We start from the raw sequence: 26936 nt of genomic DNA, 5'->3' as shown, positions 1-26936 counted from the left end.
GTGGGTTTTCTGAGCAGGGTCTGTTGCGTGTTCTGAGTCAGGCCCAGGGGTGCACGCCTATGCGGGGGGAGTGAGGGCAGCATCCCCTAAGACTCCTGATGCTGTCACTGTCCTCCCGTTGTTCATCGATTTGCTCAAGCGGGCCCAGTAACATCTCCATCATGAGACTTGTTGTTACTGTGTTTGGCATATCGAATACGTCACGGGGAGCTTGCCAGGCTCTGCCGTGCAGGCGAGATACTCTTGGTAGCTTGCCGGGCTCTCCGAGAGGGGTGGAGGAATCGAACTCGGGTCGGCCATGTTGGCTGCGTGCAAGGCAAACGCCCTACCGCTGTGCTATCGCTCCATTCCTGATGCTTTTTTTTTAATTTGTATTAGTGCAACACCATGAGGTATAGTTGTAGACTTACAATTCTTTTGTGCTTGGGTTTTAGTTATAAAATGATCGAGTACCCATCCCTCCACCAGTGCCCATTCTCTACCACCACTGATCCCAGTACCCCTCCCACCTCTCCCACCTCATCCCTGCCGCCCCACCCCACCTCTGTGTCAGGGCATTCCCTGTAGTTCTCTCCCTCCTTTTGGGTGCTGTGGTTTGCAAAAGAGGCATTGAGTGGCAATCATAATCTGTCTATAGTCTATTTTCATGATGCTATTTTTTTTTCTGATAAGAAAAAGGGCTACTCCAGCCGCCGGACCATAAGCTGCAACCTTTATGTTTACAAAGCAGAAAGGGCAATTAAGGGAGACCAAATAAAGGGTGGCACATGTCCCCTCTGGGAGCACAGTCAGCCCAGACACTGCTGGGACGCAGCATCCAGTTAGGGGACTCCGTTGCTGCAAGTGCCACTTTCCAGGCTGCAGGGAGGGATGCAAAGGGCAGGCAGGGACGGTGACTGTGAGTGCAGTGGCACGTTGACAGCAGAGGATTTGCCCTGCCTCGAGCCCAGGGACACAGCACAGATAGGCAGGTGGGTCACTACCTCTCAGGTGTCCTGATATGGGGGTAACAGTCCAGAGTCACACAGATGGCTTTCCAGGAGGTGGAGAGACCAGTAAAAAGTCAAGATCCTCGCCAAGGCCGGGGTCCCTCCTGGGTCCCCCCATTGAAGCAGGCCCTGGAAGAAGCCCACCCCCCTCCTTGGGCTCTGTCTCTAGAGTCCTGTATGCATGGGCAGTGATTGCCGGCTGCAGGCTGGCATCCTGCGTTCTCTGGGACCAGCTGTGCGGAGTAGGGCTTGCCTACAGCCCCCCCTGCTGGAAGGAGGAAGCCGCACAACCCTTAAGAAAGTGAACTTAGCCCCCTGTTGTCAATCCGCACTTCCTGTCCAGCGTTCATTCAGGACGATTCCCCAGGCCACTCAAGGACCTCACTTAACCCCCAGGAGAGTCCTTCCTGGCTGCAGGAGCTGTTCCATTTCCAATGCTGTCCTCTGGACAGAGCCTGCATTTTCTGTCCCGTCCCTGTTCCTGGTTAGGGGCTGTGAAATGCAGCACGCGGGGGTTAGAGTTTGATCTGCAGACCTATCCCTGACTACTTGTGCTTCATCTGGAGAGCCAGCTTGGAACTCAGGCTTGGGGTCAGAAAGATGTGAAGACACAGCCCTGGTTTCTGCCTGAGAAAGTAGAGGATGTGACCTCAGGCCGACTGCGTCATGCCCTGGGCTCTGCTTCCTCCTGTGTTAAGTTCAAAAGAGCATCAGCAGGTAGTTGGGAGGGAATGTGTGTCCAGAGCCTAGAGGACACAGCACAGAGGCCGTTCAGTGAATGCCAGTTCCAGATGTTCTCTTTGCTGCTGACAAGGCTCAACATCAATATGATGTTGACGATCAGGTTGAGGATGACAGCATGAAAGTTAATGTCCTTAGTATGAGAGTAACACCCAAGGACAGTAGAGACACGGGCCATGAGGACTGCTCCATGATTGGAAGCCTGTCCCATGTGCAGGGGGAGAAGGCAGCTGGGATAGAGAAGGAACCACTAAGTCAATGATGGTTGGAGGGATCGCTTAGGATGAGAGATGTGTGCTGAAAGTAGACAAAGAACCAAACATGATGTCCTCTCAGTATCTGTATTGCGAACCATGATGCACAGAAGAAGAGGGAGAGTAAGAAGTACAGTGCCTGTCACAGAGGCAGGGGTGGGGTCGGGTGGGCGTGGCGGGAGGGATATTGGGGACATTGGTGGTGGAAAATGCACACTGGTAGAGGGATGAGTGTTCAATCATGAAAGCTTTGTAACTGTATCTCATGGTGATAGAAAGAAGGAAGGAAGGAAGGAAGGAAGGAAGGAAGGAAGGAAGGAAGGAAGGATAGAAAGAAGCAAAGAAGCAAAAAAGGATGGAAGGAAGGAAGGAAGGAAGGAAGGAAGGAAGGAAGGAAGGAAGGAAGAAAGAAAGAAAGAAAGAAAGAAAGAAAGAAAGAAAGAAAGAAAGAAAGAAAATGACCTGAAGACACCAGGACCGCGGCCTCAGAGGAAGGGTCTGAGCTGGGAGTAGACTGGGCTTTGAGTTCTGCATGTTCTCAGTAAAACAGGCAGTAGGGCCCCTTTTGGTTAGTGGGGATGTCAGCTCCCCTCATGGAGAGGGCTTGGAAACACTTGAATTGGAAGAGTGGGACAGGACGCGAAGCAGTTATCATATTTCTTCCTCGGTTTTTATTAGAGAACCAGTGTTAGTGTAGGGACAGGCTAGGGTCATCTGTCTCTTGGAGCTGTCCTGCACTTCGTCCTTTGCACTGATGAGCTGCCTTGGGCCAGACCAATCACTCCAGGCCTCTGTGTTTCCAACTCTGCCATGAGGCTGCCTCCTCTGACGTCAAGTGAAATCACCCTGCAATGCCCCAGCCATTCTGGTTTTGACAGCCCACAAATAAAAGACCCAGGCCCTTCAATCTATCTGCTGGCATCTGTACATCCTGGTGGGTTCTGTCTAGCTAAGCCCTAGTGCAGATCTACTGGCTATGGATTTGTTAAAGGGTGGGAAGGAATTGGGAAAGCCAATATTTCTAAATTCCAGCTGCAAATGCTAGGGTACCCCATTCTTATGGAAATGAGTACACTGTAGCACTGTCCTCCCGTTGTTCATCGATTTGCTCAAGCGGGCATCAGTAATGTCTCTATTGTGAGACTTGTTACTGTGTTTGGCATATCGAATATGCCACGGGGAGCTTGCCAGGCTCTATCGTGTGGGCGGGATACTCTCGGTAGCTTGCCAGGCTCTCCGAGAGGGACGAAGAAATTGAACCCGGGTCGGCCTCATGCAAGGCAAACGCTCTACCCACTGTGCTATCGCTCCAGCCCAAGGAGATGAGTAGAGAAATGAATGTGAACCTAATACCATCCTTCCATGTCTGCTCCAAACAGGCCATAGTTGTTAGAGGTAGATACTAACACAGAAGTGTGACCCCCACCGGAGATTCTGTGTACCTCCAGAATCTCCAGTGCAAGCCACTTCTGTACACCCCCCCCCCCCCAGCTTCTTGGCCTTGAGATGGTATCAGGATCCTACCTCAGACCAGTTTGCCAGGAGGAGTGAAGATCAAATGAGAGAAATGGTGTGTAGAAAGGATCTGTAAGACTGTAAAGTATTATGGGCATGATGCTTAGTAACTGTTCAGATGTTCTCTGCACAATTATTGGAAGAAAGAGAGCGTCACTAAGGAGAACCCTTTCTTCAGCCAGAAACCAGGAACTCTTGAAAATTTCCATATTCATGCTCAAGTATCCAGCCCACATAAAGTATCTCTTGGAGAAATTTGGGGGAGGGGTGGAAGGGAGAATATTAAATGTAGCCAAGAAAGGGGAATGGAGTCAATGGAGTGGAGACATTGTATCATTGAGAAAATAATTTAGCTATAAGTTAACTGAAAAAGGCTCAAACAATAGAACAATGTGAATAACACAATAAGATTGTCTATGAAGGAAGATGGTGGGTCTAGGTGAAGTCTCATCAAGGACTCAACAGTCTCCTACACATTTTCCACCTGTCCACCTGAGCATCTTCACAGTGCATGGACCTCATGCTATCTTGCTCTGCACAGACTCAAGATGGTATCACCGGTTATAAGCTTCATAGCAAGACCCAGCAGGAAAAAGAGTGGAAGACCAACGCCGGTTCAATCCCTGATGCCCTAGATGGTCCCCCAAGCCCACCATGAGTCATTCCTAACCACAAAGCCAAGAGTAGTAAGTCCTGAGCACTGCCAGTGTGTCCGATTTGTAATAATAAATCTGTAAATTTTGTAAATTTTTATTCTTTACAAAAAATAAAATGTGGAATATGTGAGCACCTCTTCCTGTTTCCCCTTTCTTTGGAGTGAGGAAAACTTTCCCAGGAAGAATTCCACAACCATATAAGTTTCAGTAGCATAAACCGATTCCAGGCTCACCAACCAAGGGAAAGAAATGTCCAAGATTGGTCTACATCTGCACCATCCAATGCAGTAGCCCTGATCAAACTGAGCATTTTATAAATTAAAATACTTTTCACATACCATAAAATCCTCCTAAAATGTTGGATTCAGTAGTACAAAGTCACACAAGCATCACCGATCTCTAGTATAAGGTTATTTTCAACTCTCCAAAGAGGAAAACCTAAACTTAGGTCACTCCGCCCTTACTAGCCTACTCTCCATCTCAGTGGGTAGACATAATTCTGGATTTCTGAGAAAGTAAAGCATGTAATAAAAGCCCTTTATGTCTGGCTTCTTCCACTGAGCATACTGTTTATAAGACTCAGCCCCATCGCAGCAAATGTACATATCTGATTTCTTTTTATGATTGATTAATATTCTATTATATGGATGTGCCATAGATTCGATGCAACACATTTATCACTTGATAGACACTGGATTATTTGTGTTTGGTGACTATTATGAATAATGTGGCTATGAATATTCAAGCACAAGTTTTTGTGTAATGTATGTTTTTAGTTCTCTAGGGTATGTGCCCACAAGTGTAATCACTGACTGTACGGTTCCTCTACATTTAACTTTTGAAGAAACTGCCCAACTGTTTACCAAAGTGACTGCATCATTTTATAGCATCAGAAATGTGTGTGGATTTTAATTTTTCCCATATTCTTGCCAGCCGTTGTCCATCTTTATTATTATTGCCAATAAGTAACTGTTTGATTTTAAATTTATGTTAATGAAAATTCAATTTCATTTCTCAAATGGATCTAGCCACATTTTAAGTATGCCAGAGTCACAGGTGACCATATACCATATTGGAAAGAGATGAATGTCTTTATTATCTCTGAAAGCTCCATTGCATAGCCTCAGGCCAGCCAATTCTCACAGGAAAACATAATATTTTTATTTATAATCTTATCAAAGTGAGGGGAAGAAGCAATAGTACAGTGGATAGGGTGTTTGCCTTGCACACAGCCAATGCCAGTTCACTCCCTGATGCCCTAGATGGTCCCCCAAACCCACCGTGAGTCATTCCTAACCACAAAGCCAAGAGTAGTAAGTCCTGAGCACCGCCAGTGTGTCAGATTTGTAATAAAAAATCTGTAAATTTTGTAAATTTTTATTCTTTACAAAAAATAAATAAATGGGTTTCTTTTTAAAAAGGTAATGACAGAGAAGATATCTTTCTTATATTAATTTTCAATAAGTACATGGAAAGGCGCTTAACATCACCAATCATTAGGAAATTGGTAATCAAAACCACAATAAGATCCCAACTTAAACCTATTCCCAGAGATGCTATCAAAGAAACAGGAACTAAAATGTGCTGATGAGTAGAACAGCAGCACTAGCCTCCCTCTGTTCATCCATTTGCTCGAGCGGGCACCAGTAATGTCTCCGTTGTGAGACTTATTACTGTTTTTGGCACATCGAATATGCTTCAGGGAGCTTTCTAGGCTCTGCCATGTGGGCAGGATACTCTTGGTAGCTTGCTGGGCTCTCTGAGAGGGAAAGAGGAATCGAACCTGGTCGGCTGCGTGCAAGGCAAATGCCCTACCCGCTGTGCTATCGCTGGTGAGTTTATGGAGAAATTAAAACCCTTATGCAGAACTGGTGGGAGTGTAAAAGAGTGTCCCCACTGTAGAAAATGTACAGCTAAATTCTTCGAAAATGTAAACATAGAATTACCACTAATTCCAGTGATTTCGCTTCTGAGCATATGCTCAAAGAACAATTTCTTTTTAAAAATTTAAACATTTGTTTATCCATGTTCCTAGCAACATTATTCACAATAGCCAAAAGGTGAAAACAAAACAGCAGTCAGCTCAATCCAGAGATGAATAGATTTGGGGAAGAGATGTTCCAAATGATGATAGACAGAGCCAGGGCCCCCACCAAACAATTCTCAGTCAACAGCACTAGTGGTTCAGCGCTCAGGCCAAAGGGCATGGTGCTGCTTGGGGTCATAGAGTACCTGGACCACTCCCCAGTGATGCACAGGGACCTCCAGGGCCACACCCAGCAATGCTCAGGGGACCACGAGATACTGGGGATCTAACCAGAGTAGGCCAGGTGCAAGGCACACACCTTAACTCCTATATTCCTTCTCCAGCCCTGGATAAATATTTTATTTTTTTTTATTTTTTGGTTTTTGGTCACACCTGGTGATGTTCAGGGGTGACTTCTCGCTCTGCACTCAGGAATTACTCCTGGCGGTGCTCGGGAAACCATATGAGATGCCGAGGATCAAACCTGGGTCAGTCGCATGCAAGGCAAACACCCTCCCCATTGTACTACAGCTCTGGCTCCAGAATAGATATTTTCAAATGTGGACAAGGAATGATGAGCCTCTAAAAGGAAAAAAATTCTGGAACATTCTACAACTGGGAAAATTTTGAGGACATTATGCTGAGTGAAAGAGATAGTGGCCAAAAAAGGGCAAATAATGTCTTTCCTCTTCTGAGGTGCTGACAGTAATCAAGCTGAGAAAGTAGAATGTTCTGCTGTTCTAAAGGCTAGAGGAAAAAATGGTGTTATAGACACAGAGTCTGAGCTGAGAAGGATGAAAATTTTATGGAACTGGACAACAATGTGCACAGAAGGAAGCCACAGCACAGCATACGTCATACAGTCAGGATGCTACTTTGGTGCTGTATATAGACAGTTGAGCAGAAGTTGCCAATGTATCCCCTTTGGAGTGTGTCTGCATCCATGCAGTCATTCTGAAAAAATATGTTCTCAAAGTATTCAAAAGGATATATAATAAGAAGGAGGAAAGACATGCACACACGGATTCAAAATCATCCAACTTTTCATTTTTGAAAAATTAAGAAAAATGGATGCTCTAGAGATGAGAGGCATATTTGGAACCATTGGTTTAAAGTTCCCTTATCTCGGGGGCTGGAGTGATAGCACAGCGGGCAGTGCATTTGCCTTGTACACGGCCGACCCGGGTTCAATTCCCAGCGTCCCATATGGTCCCCTGAGCACCGCCAGGAGTAATTCCTGAGGGCAGAGCCAGGAGTAACCCCTGTGCATTGCCAGATGTGACCCAAAAAGGAAAAAATAAAATAAATAAAGTTCCCTTATCTCCCTAAAAATTTATAAACAAAAGGAAGCAGATCTAGCAGAAGGTATTGTAATGGCTGGTCTAATTTAGACCAACAGGGCAACACTGATCATCAGAGAAATTGATGTCTCAGAAAGAAATTGATGCCTCTGAGCCCACACTGGAAAAGTTTCCTGAGAACCTGGAACCAGTGTGGAATTGAGAACGCAGTGGGGTGGAGGCAAGCTCTGTGGTGTGGCCAAGTCCCATGGGGTCTGTGGCTTTGAACTACCCTGGACCAAGCAGAGCTTCTGTCTGCTCAGGATGAGGTTGTTCTCCTCGGGGTGACCTCCCCTTGCCAGGGTCTCTTGTTTCCAGGAAAGAAACTCATACAAATGTCCCAACTGTGGTACATCTACACAATGGAATACTATGCAGCCACCAAGAAAAATGAAGTCATGAAATCTTATAAATGGATGGACATGGAAGTTAAATGAATAAGAGTACAGGGACAGACACAGAATGACTGCACTCATTTGTGGGATATTTTAAAAAAGGGTAGTATGAGACTCATACCCAAGGATAGTGGAAGCAAGAACCATGAGGTCCATGGTTGGAAGCTTGCCACAAGTGGTGTTGGGGAGAGGGAAGCTGGGATAGAGAAGGAACCACTATGCCAAGGATAGTTGGAAATGATCACCTTGGACAAGAAGTGAGTGCTTGAAAGCAGGGAAAGGGAGAAACATGGTAAACTTTCAGTGCCTGTATAGCAAAAATAAAAAAGAGAGAGAGACACAGACAGAGGCAGAGAGACAGAGAAAGAGACAGAAACAGAGAGACAGAGAGAAAGAAAGAGACAGAGATAGAGAGACAGAGACAGAGAGAGAAGTATCTGCCATCGAGGCAGATTGGATTGGGATGGTGAGAGGGAAACTGGGGACATTGTTGCTGGGATACGTACACTGGTGAAGGGACAGGTGATGGAACGTTGTATGACTGAAACCCGACCACGAACAACTTCGTAACTGTGCATCTCACAATGATTCAATAATAATAATAGTAATAATAATAATAATAATATAGAAGGTCCCAACAAGCAAGTAGGAGTCCTGGAGACCCATTCAGACATTGGCTCAGTCTCTCAGGCTGGCGGGGAAAGGGACCCTGCATCCTCCTTGCTTGGTGAGGACTCCATGGGTGGCAGCAGCTCTTCCGTGACACCCATGTTTCCTCAGCACAGGCGGAGATTCAGCCTGGACACAGACACAGAACCAGGACAGAGACGAGACTGCAAGTGTAGACAGAGTCAGGAAGGGCTGTCCCCACACTGGCCAGGAAAGGCTTCCCTGCAGAGGTCCCATTGAGTAAAGACCAAAAAGTGTGGCCACGCAGAAGAGGGAGCACACAGATAGAGGGAGCACCAAAGAGGCAGGGGAACCTGGGGGTATGCAGTAGGGATGAGGAATAGCGAGGCAGGAGGAGAAGACAAGGGCCACAAGGGACAACGCCATGGTTGGAAGAATTTGGCTCTTACCCTCAGGGGTGTGGGTCGCCATTGAGGTTTTGAGGAGAGGAGGGGGAGGGAGGCCAGACTCAATTCACAAGAAATTTCTCTGGCTTCTCTCTTGAATGAACAGGTAGGAGGGATCATAGCCCAGAGGACGCAGCCGGGCCCAGGAGGGAGACGAGCCAGCAGACCCCAGTCCCAGAGCAGGCAGCTGCCCTTTGCGTGGTGAGTTCTCTCAAGGGCCTCAAAGTCTTCCTATTTTTGTGCTCAATAACTAAAAATAGGTCTTCATGACACCCTGCCCTGCCCTTTCCTCTGAGCCCACAAAGAACAGCGCACAGCCAGCCGACTTCAGAAATCATCTTCCTTAGCGGCACAAACCATCTCTTACGAAGTCCACATTTCTCATCCACTCCTGAACTAATTCATGCTGCCATCAGGCATAGATTTCCAGCATCGTCAAGAAGGACAGTAAAAGGTTGCATGCGTGAGCTAATTTGCACTGCTTCATCAAAGCAAAAATCTGGCCCTATCCCTGCTCCCCAGTGACCTACACAATTCCTCAGCACCACCCAGGAGAAACTGGTGCAATACTTGGCTGGTCCAAGGGACGGGCCATTAAATAAACCTGGATTTGAATGCTGACTCTGCCACCTGGTGACATTGAACAAGTCTCCCAGCTTGTGTTGATCTGTAAAATGGAAATTTAAAATAACAGTCTCATAAGGTGACTGTGGGAATTGAAGGGTATATAAGTGAAGGTTCAGGGAAAATGTCGATCACTGTTGCCTGTGGACAAGGTGAGAGTTCCCTTCCTTGCATCCTCTGAGCAGATGGCTATCTCTGAACTCTCCCCCACCAGTGTATTCCACATTGGCTACTGAATATCTGAATATGATCGCCTGGGAGAGAGGGACTGGAAGACATAATTGTTTTAACTCCTTGTATTTGCTTCATTCTCTCCTATCACTATCCAAGGAGCACCAACATCAAATCTTTTATGCAATAATCTATTTTCTGTGTTCCATGAAGCCCAAGTTCTTAGGTAAATGGGATTCATTTCAAGGAAAAATGAGAAATATAAAGGGCAATTATTTCCTCTAGATTAAAAGAAAGGTAATAAAAGCAGAGATATTGATGGATCCTGGGGCATGCGTGACCTGAAGCCCAATAAAACTTTAGTTAAAAAAAAGTGGCATAGTATATCTAGGGGAACCTGGACTCAAAGTTTGCAAAATATTTCTATGACTAGCTGACCACAGAGAGCTCCAGATGCCAAAGGGTTATGCAGACAGAAACAGTGGGAACCTCATTATCAACCACCCTCATAATTGGTCAAGAAGTGGGCAGTCTGTGAGAACAGATGACTGGTTAAAGAGACTTTGGTACATCTACACAATGGAATACTATGCAGCTATTAGAAAAGATGAAGTCAAGAAATTTTCATATAGGTGGACCAACATGGAGAGTATTATGTTAAGTGAAATGAGTCAGAAAGAGAGAGACAGACATAGGAAGATTGAACTTATTTGTGGAATGTAAAGTAACAGAATGGGAGACTAACACCCAAGAATAGTAGAGATAAGTACCAGAAGGATCACTTCACAGAAGCTGGCCTCACATGCTGAGGGAAAAGGCATCTCAGATAGAGAAGGCACCACCAAGTAAAGGGTGCTAGGAGGACCCGCTCAGGATGGGAGATGCAGGCTGAAAGTAGACAATAGACCAAACACGATGGCCACTTAATACCTCTAATGCAAACCACAGCACGCAAAAAGAGAGAGAGCAAGAGGAAATGCCCTACCACAGAGGCGGGGTAAGGTGGAGGGAACGGGGTGGAGGTGGCGGGGGGGATGCTGGGGCAATTGGTGGTGGGAAATGGGAACTGGTGGAAGGATGGGTGCTAGATCATTGTATGACTGAAATGCAAGCACGGAAGTTTGTAAGCCTGTTACTGTACCTCACGGTGATTTACTACTAATAATAATAATAACAATAATAACAATAAAGAAGTGGGCAGTCTGCTTGAAGACCTATGGCTTTCCCAAATTCCCTAACACCATGTACCCCAGAACATGAGATTACTCAGGACATACCCTCAAGAACTTCCCCCTCCCCCAAATGATTGGGATTGGATGAGAAAGCTCAAATTGAAAATTGAAATGAGAAGGCTCAAGTTCAGAAATTAAGTTGAGTCATGTAAAAAAAAAAGAAATCTGGTTTTTAGTAAACAATCTTACCAGTCCTAGTCTCTGCCAGCCTGGTATCTCACTACTCCCAACAGTCAACATACTTGCCAGAAAACACCAAACTACTCGTGTTCTCTACATTTTCAAGCCATTCACTCTCCTCCTCCCGTGCTTTTGTGTATATTCTTCCTTTGAATTGTATGTCCTTACATGCTTAAGTGACCCTGATAATTCCTGCCATTTTCCAAAAGCCAATTGAAGCATGCAACCAAGGCATGACCGTGCATTAATTGAGTGCCCTTCTTAACATTTCTAGAAACATTGTCATAACATGCACCAGAATCCACTGTGATTGTTTACTTGGCCATCTCAATCACTTCATAATAAGATTTTTTATTTCAGGAATAAAGTTCTTTTCATTCTTGTATCTCCAGTGTCTAGTGTAAGGCCCAGCACCAAATACTCTCATGGTGAATATTTAATGAAGGAACAAATGACTAAATTAATTTATATTTCTGTGTGTACCTAATATTCCCATTGGTTAAACTGGAAAAACAAAGTAGATGATAACAAGGCTGAGATCTTAAAATGACTCCATGAAGTTGTCTTTTGTTGATCATTTTTATTAGTACTTATGAGTCAGGAAGAAGGAGAAGGGGATAAAATAGGAGAAATATCCACCCTTATCTCTTTCAAGCAGGAACATTAGCAAAAGAAGACAGTAATTGATTCATGTGCTGTGAATGGCCACTGATTCTGGGTTGGTTTAAAGCAGAGCTTAATGCAGGTACCATGGACGAGACCATCTCTCAACTGACTTCTAGGTTGTAATTAAATTCTTATCCCATTCTCTCTCTTTGTTGGGGAAAGATGGCAGTCCATGCTCCAGCACCGAGAGTCCTGTGTTAAAATCAATGGGAGAGAGTGATACACCTCCACAGTGAGCACATGCTAGCTCTGATTGTCCCCGCTGGACTCTAGGGACTGGGGTCATAAACATCCAACAGGTCCGGCCTAACCTGGTCCTGTAATTCTTCCAGACTCTACAATGACACCAGGTTTCCTGGGGTGTGGCTCTCCAAGAAAAGTTCAGCATCTGTAAGTGAAAGAAGCAAATGCTTTATAACCCTCCAAGTCTCTACTCCCTCGTTCTGGTCCCTGAGTTGTTCTTCCTAACTAAGACTTGGAGGGTAGAAATCCTCTGGTCACCCATAGTGCTAGAAAGAACCCTACTGCTCCAAATTCCTTCCCCGGGAGGAAGAAACCTCTCACAGCTGCAAAAGGTCTGGGATTCTGAAGCCTTTGTAACTCACCTGACACCTTTCATCATCTATCTGTGGTGTTGCCATCCTGCTCTGGAATGGAGTCAGGACCTGCTGGGTGTGTCACCTCCAACTCACAGAGGCTTGGTTCCATCCCTCATGTTTGCAAATCTTCACCTAAAATGATGGTGCTGCCTCCTGCTTGTCTTGGGCATCCCTTTCTGGATTTAGCCCAATGCCCTGTTCATTAGCTCTCAGAACATCAGACACTGAGTGTTGGCTGCCACCTTGGAAGCCAGTCAGGTAGACCCATTTGTCCTAAATAAACCCACTGGCTCTCCTCACCTTATTCTCTGGACCTGCTGAACCACCATCAGTAGGAATTCATAAGGCATCCATACATTGCAGATTCCATAATGGAAGACCCTCAAGTTACTCTTGCACAAATTCATTCAATTGACAAAATGGCTTGAGGGTCTCCTGTGGGCTGAGTACTGTACTAAGACAGGGAATACAATACTGATAAGACTCACCTTGTCTCCCTGATCCCCAAATTCAGGACACAAGGGAAAGGGGATTATTTTCTCATAGCCATGCAAATTACTCAGCAGCCCATGAATCAGAGGGAAAGATCAGGCCAGGAGGTAGATTTAAGTCAGTATCTTCCAGATACGAAGTTTTAAAGTTTTTTCGAGCTCATCTCATTAGAAATGGAAAAAAATCTCTATAAAGCAGCTAGATAGAATTTTTTTCACTCTTTCTTCTCTGTTCTCAGACAATTCATACTTGAAACAACCGTTCCCCGCACCGCCTCAGGCACCTAACCCAGAGCATCCCCCGAATCGCTACCAAAGGCAGCAGTTCACTCATTAACTGCTCCGCCAGCTGGGCTCCGCAATATTCTGGCCTGTTGCTGAAGGCAACTGAAGGGGAATTTCTGCACTTCCAGCACTCTCCCTGACTTGTCGGAGTGTTGAGTCCAAGGATGGTCCGCTAGATGTGAGCTCACTGCTACCTGAGCAGTTAATAATGCAACGTTGGAATATCTTTCCCATTGCAGAGGAAGGAAAAAAGGTGTCTGTGTGTGTGTGTGTGTGTGTGTGTGTGTGTGTGTGTGTGTGTTCCACACACACACAAATTCTGCCTCTCAAACTTTCTCCAAACACGCTGTCACAGGGTTTATCCCTCTGACTGCTGATGCTATTTGAACGCTGTCAGCAGTCACAGCCAGATCCCCGCCCTGCCTCACTGCTGCAGTGACCTCCATTATTCATGATGGGGCATGAAATTAATTGTGGTTGAAAGAGCCACCCTGGAATCAAATGAACTCCTCATTTGTCGTTGCGTGAATAAATCTGTTTCCACAGTTCCTCTGGGGTGCAGGCATCTAACCTCAGGTTCAAGGGAATAGATTTTGCTGGATTGGTCAAGTCCAGGTGACTTGTAATGACTGTCAGTCTGTACGATTCCCAAGGTCAAGTGACCATCTCCCCACTCAGCCTACAAGGAAGCATCTTCCCATGTCTCCTGGTTGCAGCCTGACGTAGCTTCCCCCCAGCTGCTGGGAACATGACAGATATCGCTGAGCTGCAGGCCCCGGTCATTTCCAATCCTTTTTCACGGGAAATATGCAGGGAGTGTTAATGGGGTTATGGAAAGATTAATCGAGCTTTCAGGGTGTTCAGGCCTGGCTGGTATTTTCTTCCACACAGAGTCATCAGCTTAGGAAAATTTAATGATGAGGCTTAACCCAGGAAGACAACAAACAGACAACCTTCACCCATCTTGAGTTTAATCTTATTTTCCATCAAACAAAGCCTTCCTGGAGTGGGAAGTAAGGCTGGAAGCTCAAGATGCTGCAGGCTAACTGCAGGCCAGGAGTTGAGCCGAGAACCATCACAAACATCCCCACCCAAAGCCTGCAACCATGGGCCACACTGGACTGGCAGATGCGTGCTGTGTGGTTGGACCAGAATTTCTGGAGAACAAGAATTGGTAAATTTCACATCCCAAATCTGGCTTTCTTTGAAATAACAGAAATTCAGGCCAGATCAATTCACGTGATCCTAATAGGCAAAAGTGTGGATTGGAATAATAAAATAATTTCCCCCACATACACCCTTTGCTAGCAAGGAGCACATCAGTGAACCTGAGTCTGGCTCTCTCTGTTTTTGATCCAAGTATGGAAGCCCTGTAGGCATCTGAGTATGTGATGTTTACTAACCATGGCATCAGATTGTCACTGCTATCAAGTCCTCTCCCTGAGCCACTGTGTCACACGTTATCCCAGTACAATGTAGCCTCGTGGCCCATTGTCCTTCACCTTTTTACAACTTCTGGCTCTGCTGGCTCAGGAATGACAGTCACAAACCCCACTGACACTAATAATAAAACAAAGTGAATCAAATAGGAAGTGAACTTCCTTTCCCTTTTCAATGCAACAGATTAGACTCTCCTCCCGTTTTCCACCTCTTGAGTTGTCCTAATGGCTTCATCTTAGGGACTAGTTTTGAGATGCTAAGAGATTGAAAGATTATAAAAGATCAATGCTGGCAACACTCTGGGCACATGCGTGTCTGTCGAGGGACCTGGGAAATGAAAGGATCAAAGCTACTGTGATGATTCCCACCCCTCCTGCACTGATGCCACCATCACCACCCAGATGCCGAGATCTTGTCAACTCCACGTGGTTTCAGCTTGGTGGTCTGTGCTGTGCGGTACCCAATGTCCACAGAGGAACCTACAGTTTCCACTGACCCAAGGTGATATTAACTCTCAAAACAATGAAAGGTTTTCACTCACAAATAGGAGAGAGTACAGGAGTGCTCTTGCCTGGCACATGGCTGACCCGGATTCCATTCCCCAGATTTGATCCCCAAGCACTGCCAAGAGTGATCCCTGAGCACAACCTGGAGGAAGCCTGAGAAGAGCCAGGCATTGTCCCAATTCTAAAAACAGAAATGTTTCACCTGCATCCACAGATTGGATGGGTAGCTCTGTGACATGGGCCACCGGCTTGTTTGCTGTCTGTATCACGCTAGTCACTCACTTCATAGGCAAAAACATGATAAAATCTGGTGAACTCACTTTTCCAAAACAAATCCGCCAAGTTAGCCTGTGTAAGATTCACAAGAAAAATGTAAGCAGGCAAACGTGTGCAGGCACATCTCCTGTGTACTGACCATCTATTTGCTTAGCCTCGTCCCCCTTTTTTCAACACCCGCCATTCCCTTGCTCTTGCATCTGGTCCCCAATCATGTGCTCTCAAAGGTGAGCCACGGCCACAGCTCTCCAGGTCAGGACTGAAGCCCCAGGAGAAGGTAAGAGTTGTCACAAGTGAGGGCAGCAGGTGCTCTTGGGAAGAATTCTGTTTGAGAGAACATTTCATATACATGGGGGCCTCCTGAGAAAATCCTCTGAGCAGGCAGACTGATGCTAGAGGAGCAAAGATAAAACTAGACCCCAAGCTGGGGCTAAGACCAGGCACTTGCCTGGGAGGCGTCCAACAAGGGTTCACTCCCCAGCGTTTCCAGGAGTGATCTCTGAACACAGGGCCAGGAGAAAGCCCTGAGCACAGTGGGATATGGCCTCAGTACAACAACAGAAAAAAAGAAAAAACACTCCAGAGCCTGTCAGGAGTGATTCCTGCATGTAGCCAAGAAGGGTGTTCCCCCCCATAACCAAAAAAAAAATTTAGGGCCTATGATACAGCTCAAAAGATGGTGTCCATGATTTGCATATTTGAGACCCAGGTTTGATCCCCAGCACCAGGTGGGTTCTGAGCATAAAATCTGGAATGTTTCCTGGATGAAAGATCCACCCAGATGCCAAGATCTTGCCAACTCCACGTGGTTTCAGCTTGATGGTCTATGTATTTATAGATGCTGATGTATTGTGGTGGCCGGGAGTTCTGGATTTGCAAAGCGGCCAGCAAAGACCAATTCCAGTGAAGATGTTTAAGTGAACCAAACAACTGGGTGGAATTCCACAGGGAAGGAGAAATCAGAAGCGGTTGTGAACATGGAACTGAAAACTAAAGCCTTTGACATTTTTTGAGCTTTTTGTGTGCAATGCTCACACAATGCTCATGCTGTCTTCCTGTTGAACTAAGAAGCAATTTTATTGAAAGTCAAATAGGAAAATTTTTTCAAGAAAAATGAAAAGAAAAAGAAAAAACACAAGACCCAAGAGTTTGCCTCCAGGACCGTGGTCTCTTCCACTGATTCCCCATCAAACCTACTTGTAGTTCACCTGGATGGTAACTGGTGATGGTGACTCTTAGTAACCTTCCAAGAGGAGGTTCCAGAACTTTTTCACTTACACATCTCTGTGTTTCAGCTGTGCCACCCAGAGAACCTCAGGTCCTCTGGCTCTCCGTGCTCTGGGCGCTAAACTGTCTATCAGTTCATTTGTTTTTCCTCTTATTTGTCCTTTCAAAATATCCTTCAAAATCATCTGCACTTCTGACATCCGCATACACATCAGTTCTCATTCTCACAACCTGTTCATGAAGCTGGACTCTGGTCAGCCAGAGAACTCTCAGATTGTTCAGCTTTTGGCCCTGGGGCAGTGCCAAGGACACTAAGTGGGTCCTGATATCTCAGTAGTCCCCGTATCCCCTCCCCATCAGGTTGCAGAAGAAAGCCTGACAAGATCATCCATGAGGCACTTGTTCATTCACTGACCAATACTTCTCGTGTTCTCCTACAAAGGACTCAGTCTCTTGAAATTTCTCTGTTATTTACACAGGCCATGGAGCTGCCTCTGTCCCTTGAAACAGGAACAGAAGTGATTGTGATACCCAGGTAGAAGCCAGTAAGACCTAGCATGAGGAGACAGTTCAATGGCCAGGGTTCATCAGGTTCCTCCCTGGCACACACCAGGATCTGAATTCAAATCCCAGTACAGGGTGGTTCTCCAGGCATGCACTGGGTGTGGCCCTGGTGAATCAAACATCTCTGAATCCTAGCATTGATCTGTCCAGCCCCATTGACCAAAAATCACCTGAAGAGGCCCCCAGGTCTCCTAAGGACTGCCTGGGAGATCCGCAAAACAAAATAAAGAGCCAGAATAAAAACACCCTCAGTTCTTTCCCTCCCTTGATGACTACATGGAACTGGGAAGTCATCGAGGGAGTGATAACTTCTAGCCAGTATGCAGGAAGCTTCCATCCATCAGCCTCGACTTCACAAGGACATCGGCAGGGACCTCTGTCCCAACTGGACCCATGATGGCCACAAGCCATGAGCAGGAAGTCAAGCCTGGCTGTGGTCATGCCGCACGGTTTGGAGACAGGGCTGTCCTCTGCTGATGGGCACAGGACACGTGGCAAGAGAAATAAGAGGTCCAGCCCTAGAAGCTATCAGAGTCCCAGTGGGGGGAAAATCAATGCACAGATAACAGAAACACCCCCAACCCCACAAGTCCAGAGGGCCTGTCTCAGTCATGCCACGTTCCTGCACAGGACGCTCACTCACATGACTCAGACAGCCGAGGGGGGACAAGGGGAGCAGCCATGAAGGAGTGAGGCCGCTTCTCTGAAGAACAATGTCCCCTCCAAACAGTGCTTCCTGAAAGGCTTCTCTGGTGCATCTAGAAAATTCATTATTCTCTAAACAAATGATATGGCCCTATTTATCCTGGAGGCAGGGACCACCCTGTGGGCTGTTGTGTAAACTCCAGGGGAAATGGGGTATTGATCTGCAATCTCTTAGATGTGTGCAGGCAGGCGCGCGCGCGCACACACACACACACACACACACTCACACCCTTCTTCAAAGCCGAGTCCTCTGAGCTCTCCACCACCCCTACCTTTGTCATCTTTTTCTCCCTCACTCTCCATTTTGGAAAGACAGTTTCTCCAAACCAATGCATCTCGAGGAATCTTGCCAGCCAAGAAACCTCTTTTGTCCCCCTGAGTCCCTCTCCTGCGTTTAACTCTCCCTCTTTGCTCACCAAGTGTTCTGTATCCACCCTGTGTCCACAGGTGGGAAGGCTTGAGCTGCTCAGAAGCCCCACGGGTACCATCCAGATATTCTGACCCAGTCGGGGCCTGGGAATCTGCATCCCAGAAGCTCTCTCGGGCCAACCTAAGTTGGTGGTCAGGGAGTCAGAGGAATGAAGGCTTTTCTGAACACTGTGTAAAAAAGCTAGAGCACATTATCCGTCCTGTGCCCACAGACGCAGGAGAGGCCCCTACAGCCAAGACCTTGTCCAGATCCCCCTCAGCTCTCTTTGTCAGCACCATGTTGATGATGCTTTCTCTCTGGGTCCCCCACTGTCCATCCCCAACCCCATCCTCTCATTTAACATCGCAGCCATTGTCTACTGTCACACTTTTTATTGAACATCTGCTGATTGAAAGCTCTTAACATCCCAGACTCCTAATGACACCAGCTATCTTCATCCCCATTACAGAGGAGGGGCCGAGAAAGCAGCTAGGGGTATACCAGGGTGCTGAGAGACTTCTTGCCAGCCTGAACCCAGTCACACGCTTGGATGGACTTTCTCATGCATATGTGCAGACACAAAAGCTCCATCCATGTGTCTGAATGCTGCCCTGCCCTGGGCCCGCTCAGCAGTGGGAACATCATCCTCAGGGGCTGGACTGGTTGGACTTGGCAAAGAGGTTTGTGAAGGTCCTCAGTGGGACTAAAGGGTGGGGGGTGGGGGTAGGCAGGAACCTACCCTGCCTAGGTAGGTAGGTAGGTAGGTCTAGAAGAGTCTTAATCCTCAGGGGAGGGGTGATGGAATGATGAGGGAGGGATGATATAACCTCAGGAGCTAGTGGAGGAGCCCTTATGTTAATTCACTTAAAGTAGGTGGATTTCCCAGAGGAACCTTGAATGATGCCTTTTTTCCTCTGGTCAGTCAAATAAGGTAGGGAGTCCCTGGTCAAGAAGTAACCATGGATTCTTTTTTATTTATTTTATTTTATTTTGCTTTTTGGGTCACACCCGGCGATGCTCAGGGGTTACTCCTGGCTCTGCACTCAGGAATTACTCCTGGCAGGGCTCGAGGGATCAAATGGGATGCTGGGAATCAAACTCAGGTCGACCATGTGCAAGGCAAACTCCCTACCCACTGTGCTCTCACTCCAGCCCTTCTTTTTTTTTTTTTAATTGAATCACCATGAGTTACAAAGCTTTCGTGTTTGAGGTTCAGTCATACAATGATCAAACACCCATCCCTCCACCAGTGTACATTTTTCCACCATCAATGTCCCCAGTATCCATCCCCCATCCCAATCCTCCCCATGCCTCTATGGTAGATAATTTCCCTCTTTCTCTCTCTACTTCTGAGCATTATGTTCATCGCAGCACTGGTCACAATAGCCAGAATCTGGAAACAACCGGAGTGCCCGAGAACAGATGACTGTTAAAGAAACTTTGGTCCAAACACAAATTCTTGACAGGTAAGTCTCCTCGAGTTCGTCCAGGGCTCCTTTTCCAGGGTCATGTGAAGGTGCCATAATGGGAAATAAGGGTCGCTGGACTCTGATGCCCATGACCTCAAGGGATGCTTTCCTCTTTTTCCCCTATATCTGGACTTTTGGCTCGTTGTCTGACTTCCCGCCTACCTTCCTTTGCTTGCTTGCTTCCGTCCTGTACACAGCAGCTCCACACCCCTTCACTGCTTCATACCCAGCCCAGGAACAATGTCCTTAAATGTGGCATGGCCTTTCATCTTGGGAGTGGTAAGCCTACTTCACCTGCTGGAAATGTCTTTCTTCTCTTTGACCCCTGATGACATCTAACTACTTCAAGTTCAGATCAAATTGTCCGGAGAAGTTATTTCACCCCTGTGATTGTCACAGTCTCAGCGTAAGAACCCCACCTTACTATGGGGTGCCTCCTGAGCCTCTCTAAATCCAGACTGGGAGCTGGAACATTCTGTGCTAGTGAAAGCCATGACTAATCTCTCTGAGCTGTTTTTAAAATCCAAGGGTTTGTTTTTTATCTGAATCACCTTGCATTACAAACTTACAAAGATATTTATGATTGAGTTTCCATCGTGCAATGTCCCAACACTAATCCCTTCACCAGTGTCTACTACCCTTTGTTAAAATTCCCAGTTTTTAAATCCAGGTATTTTTCAGGAGACTAAAAACTTTCTCAAGGGAAATTCAAAGTCTATATATTCTCGACAGGAAAAGATGTTCACGATTGGCTAAATAATTGAAACTAATCCAAGTGACCACCAAAATGGCAATTGGTTGATGAGATCAAAATCCCAGGTGGAGCAAGAGTGATAGTACAGTTAGTAGGGTGCTTGCCTTGCACATGTGATCCTGGGTTCAATCCCCGGAATCCTATGTGATCCCGAACCCCTCCAAGAATGATCCCTGAGGACATTTGGCATGGCCCCAAAACAAAATGAAATCACATAGAACCTAGTATATAACGGGTTTTTCTTAATTTGAATCACTGTGAGATGCACTTACAAAGTTCTTAATAATTGGGTGTCAGTCATACAATGTATCTTCCCCAGCGCTCACCACCAATGTCATCAATTTCCCTCTGGCCAATTTCTTCTTTCTTCTTCTTCTCCTACTCCATCTTCTTCTCCATCTCCTTCTTCTCCTCTGTCTCCTTTTTTTCCGCTTCTCTCTCTTTCTTTGCTTTTGGGCATTATGTTTTACAATACAGATACTAAAAGGTTATCATTTATATCCCTATACCTCCTTTTAGCACTCAGCTTGCCTCAAGTAAGGAGGGAGAGTTAGAATAGAGAAGACACCACTATGACAATGATAGTTGAGATAGTATGCTAAGAATTAAATGCATTTATAGTGACATGACTGCACCATATTTAATGGGGTTCAAATATGGTTTGAACCATGGGAACACTTGCAAGGACAATTAGAGGCCACTCTAAAAGCCTCTATCCTTCTCAGAGAGCCTGGCAAGCTACTGAGAGTTTCCCACCCACACAGCAGAGTCTGACAAGCTATCCGTGGTGTATTCTATATGCCAAAACTAGTAAATACAATGGGTCTCTTTACCCTGACCCTGAAAGAGCCACCAATACAGCAGCATTAAGAATTATGAGGAAGGAGAGGCTGATAAAATCAAAATAAAGAAGGACAAAAATCACTATCTGTACTTTCAATGCACGTACGCTGGCATCAGATGCATCCATCGAGGACCTGATGGTGCAAGTGCAAAAGATCAAGTACGACATCACTGGTCTGACCAAGATGAGAAGGCATCAATCACATCACGCTGTTTTCGATGCTGGAAAAGAACTGTTCCTCAGAACATGCGACAAAAGAGGCATTGGTGGTGTCAGTGTCCTTGTCAACACGAACTCGGCCATGAGCGTTGATTCATTCAAATGCCTAACAACACAAATTGAATGATTACACTTGAATAGATGTGGCTCACTGCCTGCAACTTCTATCTTCGTTATCTACTCACCAGCATCCAATTGTGATGAAGGAGAAATTGAGAAGTTCTGCATGGAGCTGAAGAAGTTCTATAAAGAAGACCACACCTTCTACAAGATCATTATCGGTGATTTTAATGCCAAGATAGGACCAAGAAGATCAGCCGAAGGACTCCACATTGGGACCCATGGCCTAGAATGGAATGAATAGGGTGACAGACTGTCTGAGTTCATCATGTCGACCAAGACCATCCAAGGTAACTCACAATTCCAGAAGGCCGAATCTAAATGTTGGACATGGGAGTCTCCCAGTGGGTGGTTCCACAATGAAACTGACCATCATATTCAATCAACAGTCTTGTCTGACCAATGTCACTGTTGTCCCAAAATTCCAAACAGGATTGTACCACCGTCTCCTTCGTGCAAAATTCTACTTTACAGAGTAGGGAGAAAGGGATGCAAAGTTTGAGAACTCCCAGAATGACCACCAACTGGGAGCTCTTTGGCACTATTGTAGCAACATGGAAAGATGCTGTCATTGACAATATTAACTAGGAATACGATTGACTGGTTCAGCACCTCCATGATTCTGAGAAGAATGCTGAGAAAGAGATAGCCACAAAAAGATGCCTGTCTTCGAAAACTCTTGAGCTCATTCACCAATGTGGCTTGGCGCAAGCCTCAGGCCACATGCAAATGTCTGAGCTTGCAAAGCAGTGCAGAGAAGCTATAAAGGAAGCCCTCAAAGAGAGAACAGCAGCAGTGCTGGCAGATGTACCAGAAGCTGGGAAAAGCATTCGCCTGTCCTTCGCCAACTACAAGACCAAGTTGACTGCCCTCCGATATCCTGATGAATCTATCACACCTTTCAGAAGGGCAATGAGGAAGATTATTCATGACTTCTACTCGGATCTCTTCAATAGCCACGTCCACCTGCCCACATACCAAATTCCACAGGATGGATATGTCGTTCCCAACGTTCTCCCTACACGCCATTTCGTCAGTAAAGAAACGAACAGCACCCAGCCCAGACAAGGTCAGACCTGAACACCTGAAGAACCTGCCATCAGTACTCATCAATACACTGGCTCAGCTCTTCACACGCTACCTGTCTGAATGCAAGGTTCCGTCCCAATGGAAAATCAGCAGGACCGTACTACTGTTCAAGAAGGGAGACATCCATGACATTGGCAACTATCGCCCGATCTGCCTATTGTCTGTCATCTACAAGTTGTTCACTCGAGTCATCCTAAATAGGATTGGCAGAACACTAGATGAAGGACAACCATGCGAGCAAGCCGGGTTCCGCAAAGGATTCAGCACCATCGACCATATCCACACAATAACCAAGCTCATTGAGGTTTCTTGGGAGTTCAAGATGCTGCTCTGTCTAACGTTCATTGATTTAAAGAAGGCTTTTGATTCTGTTGAGACGGAAGTGGTCATCGAAGCCCTAGCCAAACAGGGCATTCAAACTCAATACATCAGGATCCTCCATGAGCTGTACTGTGGATTCACTATCAGGATCTCACCATTCTACAGGGAGGTGATCATTGATGTCAAGAGAGGGATTCGGCAGAGTGATACCATTTCACTGAAACTCTTCAGTGCCACCCTCGAGAACATCATGTGATAACTGGAATGGGAAGGAATGGGAGTGAAGATAGACAGTCGGCAACCACACCATCTCCGCTTCACTGATGACATCGTTTTAATAACACCAAACATCAGCCAAGCGGCACAAATGCTGGCCAACTTCAACTGTGACTGAGGGAAGGTCAAACTACAGCTGAATCTCACGAAGACAATGTTTATGAGAAAAGGTCTCGTTATTGACGTTCCATTAACTCTCAACAGGATGAACATCTCCGAATGCAACAGTTATGTGTACCTAGGTCGAGAAGTCAACATGACGAATGATCTGGCACCTGAGTTGCACAGGAGGGAGAGAGCGGTTTGGAACGCCTTCAAGAGCATCAAAGAAACAGCTAAGAGGATAAAGAACTTCCAGCTCCGGGCACATCTCTTCGATTCCACTGTTCTTCCTGCATTAACATATGCCTCAGAGACCTGGGCCCTACAAAAACAGGAATAGATCATCATTCGGGTCTCCCAAAGAGGAATCAAAAGAGCTATGCTTGGAGTATCATGCTTCACTCAAATGAGAGAAAGAATCCAGAGTTCCGACCTCTGTCGACGATCAAGAGTCAGGGATGCTGTCTCATTTGCCAAGGCATAGAAACTCAGATGGGCTGGACACATAATGAGATTTGGAGACGACGACTGAACTAGAGCCTTTACCAACTGGATTCCACGGAATGTCAAAAGATCACGTGGCCACCCGCCTATGAGATGGTCAGACTTCTTCGTCAAGACCCTGAACGATCAGTTTGAGGCTGTTCATGTTCCTAGAACAAGCAGACACCATTGGGCCACACTGGCACATGACAGGGATGAATGGAGACATTACTGATGCCCGCTCAAGCAAATCAATGAGTAACGGGATGTCAAGTAATCAAGTGATAGTGACATGAGAAAAAAAATTTTAAAAAACAGGTTAAAGGGCTGGAGCGATAGTACAGTGGGTAGGGTGTTTGCCATGCACATAGCCGACCCAGGTTTGATTCCCAAAATCCCACATGGTCCCCCCAAGCACCTCCAGGAGTGGTTCCTGAGTGCAGAAGAGCCAGGAGTAACCCCTGTGCATCGCCGGGTGTGACCCAAAAAGTAAAAAAATTAAAAAAACAAGTTAAAGATTAGAAGAGAATGACCATATTTAAAGTTATATACTTAAACCTTAAATTCTAAGTTGATAAAGGTGTACTCACACAAAAAATCTTGAGGCTGTATGTTCCAGAATATTAACTATGCAGGACTGGGAGAGTTATTGATGTCTTTCTTTAATTAATTTCTAGATTATTTTACATTGTATTGAGAGTAATTGTTTTATGTTTAAAATATAGGTATAGTCAGAATTAAATTGAACTCACTCTACAATTTTTTCACTTCACTATACCTGAGTATCTCAGGGTATATTATTATATACCCCATGTTACATTATCTATTGAGCTGGAGCCATAGTACAGCGGGTAGGGCATTTGCCTTGCATGCAGCCAACCTGGCCGACCCGAGTTCAATTCCTCCACCCCTCTTGAAGAGCCTGGCAAGCTATTGAGAGTATCTCGCCCACACGGCAAAGCCTGGCAAACTACCCTGATGTATTCAATATGCCAAACACAGTAACAACAAAGTCTCACAATGAAGACGTTACTGGGCCTGCTCAAGCAAATCGATAAACAACATAAGGACAGTGCTACAGTGCTACATTGTCTATCAATTTATTATATTTTAAAATAAAATTGTTGCCTAAGTATATATAAATAAAGATAGATAGACAGATACACAGATAGATAGATAGATAGATAGATAGATAGATAGATAGATAGATAGATAGAGTGCTGCAGAGATAGTACAGTGGGTAAAGCCCTTATCTAGCAACCAACTAAGTCAGCACCACTTAGGCTCCCCTGAGCCTTTCCAGAAGTGATCTCTGAGCACAAAATCAGGAATACATCGTGATCACTGAGCCTGGAATAAGCCCTCAGCACAACCTGTGTGACCCTCCAAAATTTTAAAATTAAATGAATAAAAATAAAGATAGGTAACTTATCATTGATTCACAGTTCAGTGGAATTTCAGGAATTTAGCTCTATTTGTGAATATATATATATTGTGTGTATATATATACAACTATATATATACATATATATATATTGTTGTCACCACCTCCATAATCAAAAAAACATCTGATCTGTCTCATATGCAGAATACAAAGAAATATAAGCCAGGGAATAACAAATAGTCAAAGCCGTCAGAACTGAAGAGTAGGTCTACAGAACTGAGTTTACAGGGACAAGGGGGCTGAAGTGAAGGGTTAGGACGGGAAGGGTCTTTGGGACAAAGGTGGAGGGAGGCGAGCACTCTGGTGAAAGTGAGTTGCTGGACCAACTTTTCATGAAATCATCACCGTATTGCAAATAGCATTACCTTGATTTTTTAAATGGGGGATTTAAAAATCAGTTGACAGTCATGAAAAAGATATATGTGTTTAAGAGAAAGCAGTGCAATGTAGGAAAATCCTTGTAAGTCTCATCTCTGTGGGTAGGAGCAGGGAGTCCTGGAGGGGTGTTTTGTGGAGGGTGTTTCCCGTCTGCAAGCATGGGAACTGGAAGTCTCCCAGTCTTGTAGTCAGCTGGGAGACTCACATACCTCCCTTCACCCCTGCAGAAGAAGCTCCAGCCTGTGTCTGTTCCCATGGCTAGTGCCTCATTGGAGAATGTGGGTCCTGAGGGGAAAGGTAAGGCCAGGCAGGGCTGCGGGACTTAAGGGGAAGATGTTAAGTGCTCCTTCCTCCAAGGGAAAGAAGCAGAGATGGGATTCGTACCTTATCTGAGTCTGGGTCATTTTAAATACGGATTCTTTCTCCATTTAAGATGGGGTCACCACCCCCCCCCCCCACACACACACACTCCATGCAAAATTGAAGTTACCAAAAGTTCGAGATTCACTTAAGATACTCTACCTGCCAGGCATCATAGCCTCGCTCAAACACGCTCAGAACATTTAACTTACTGCTGGGGAAAATCGTCTAACACAAGAGCCGTTTCCTAAGAAAGCACAAAATGACTGCTGTCTCTAATCTAATACTACATGAATGTGAAAGCTGTCTGCACTCCGTGGTTTAGCCCCTTGACCAAAGGATGGACCAGGAGCTGCAGCTCATGGGGTTCAGTCTCACAAGAGTCCACCATGTGCGGATCCCAGAGAAGGGACCAACACCCACAAAGCTGAAAACTCATAAACTGGAATACAACAAGAGATTGTGTGGATATCATATCTGATACTGCTGTAACACCATTTTACTGATGACAACATTGAGGCTCTGGAAGGTTAAGAAATTTACTGCAGGGCACTTGGCTAAAATGAAAGACGGGAGACATTGAAACATTTGTGTTTAACAATTATTTATGGAGGTATTTCGATGTGCCAGGCATTGAGTAAACAGAAATAACCAGAGAAAAAGTCTGGACCTTGTCTATCAGATTTTAACTCCGCCTAGTTAGAGTTCAC

This window comes from Sorex fumeus, unplaced genomic scaffold (genome assembly GCF_029834395.1).
Source record: "Sorex fumeus unplaced genomic scaffold, SorFum_2.1 ptg000130l, whole genome shotgun sequence".
In the NCBI taxonomy this organism is placed as follows: Eukaryota; Metazoa; Chordata; class Mammalia; order Eulipotyphla; family Soricidae; genus Sorex; species Sorex fumeus.
The sequence above is the reverse complement of the archived record's forward strand: the minus strand, read 5'-3'. Positions refer to the sequence as shown.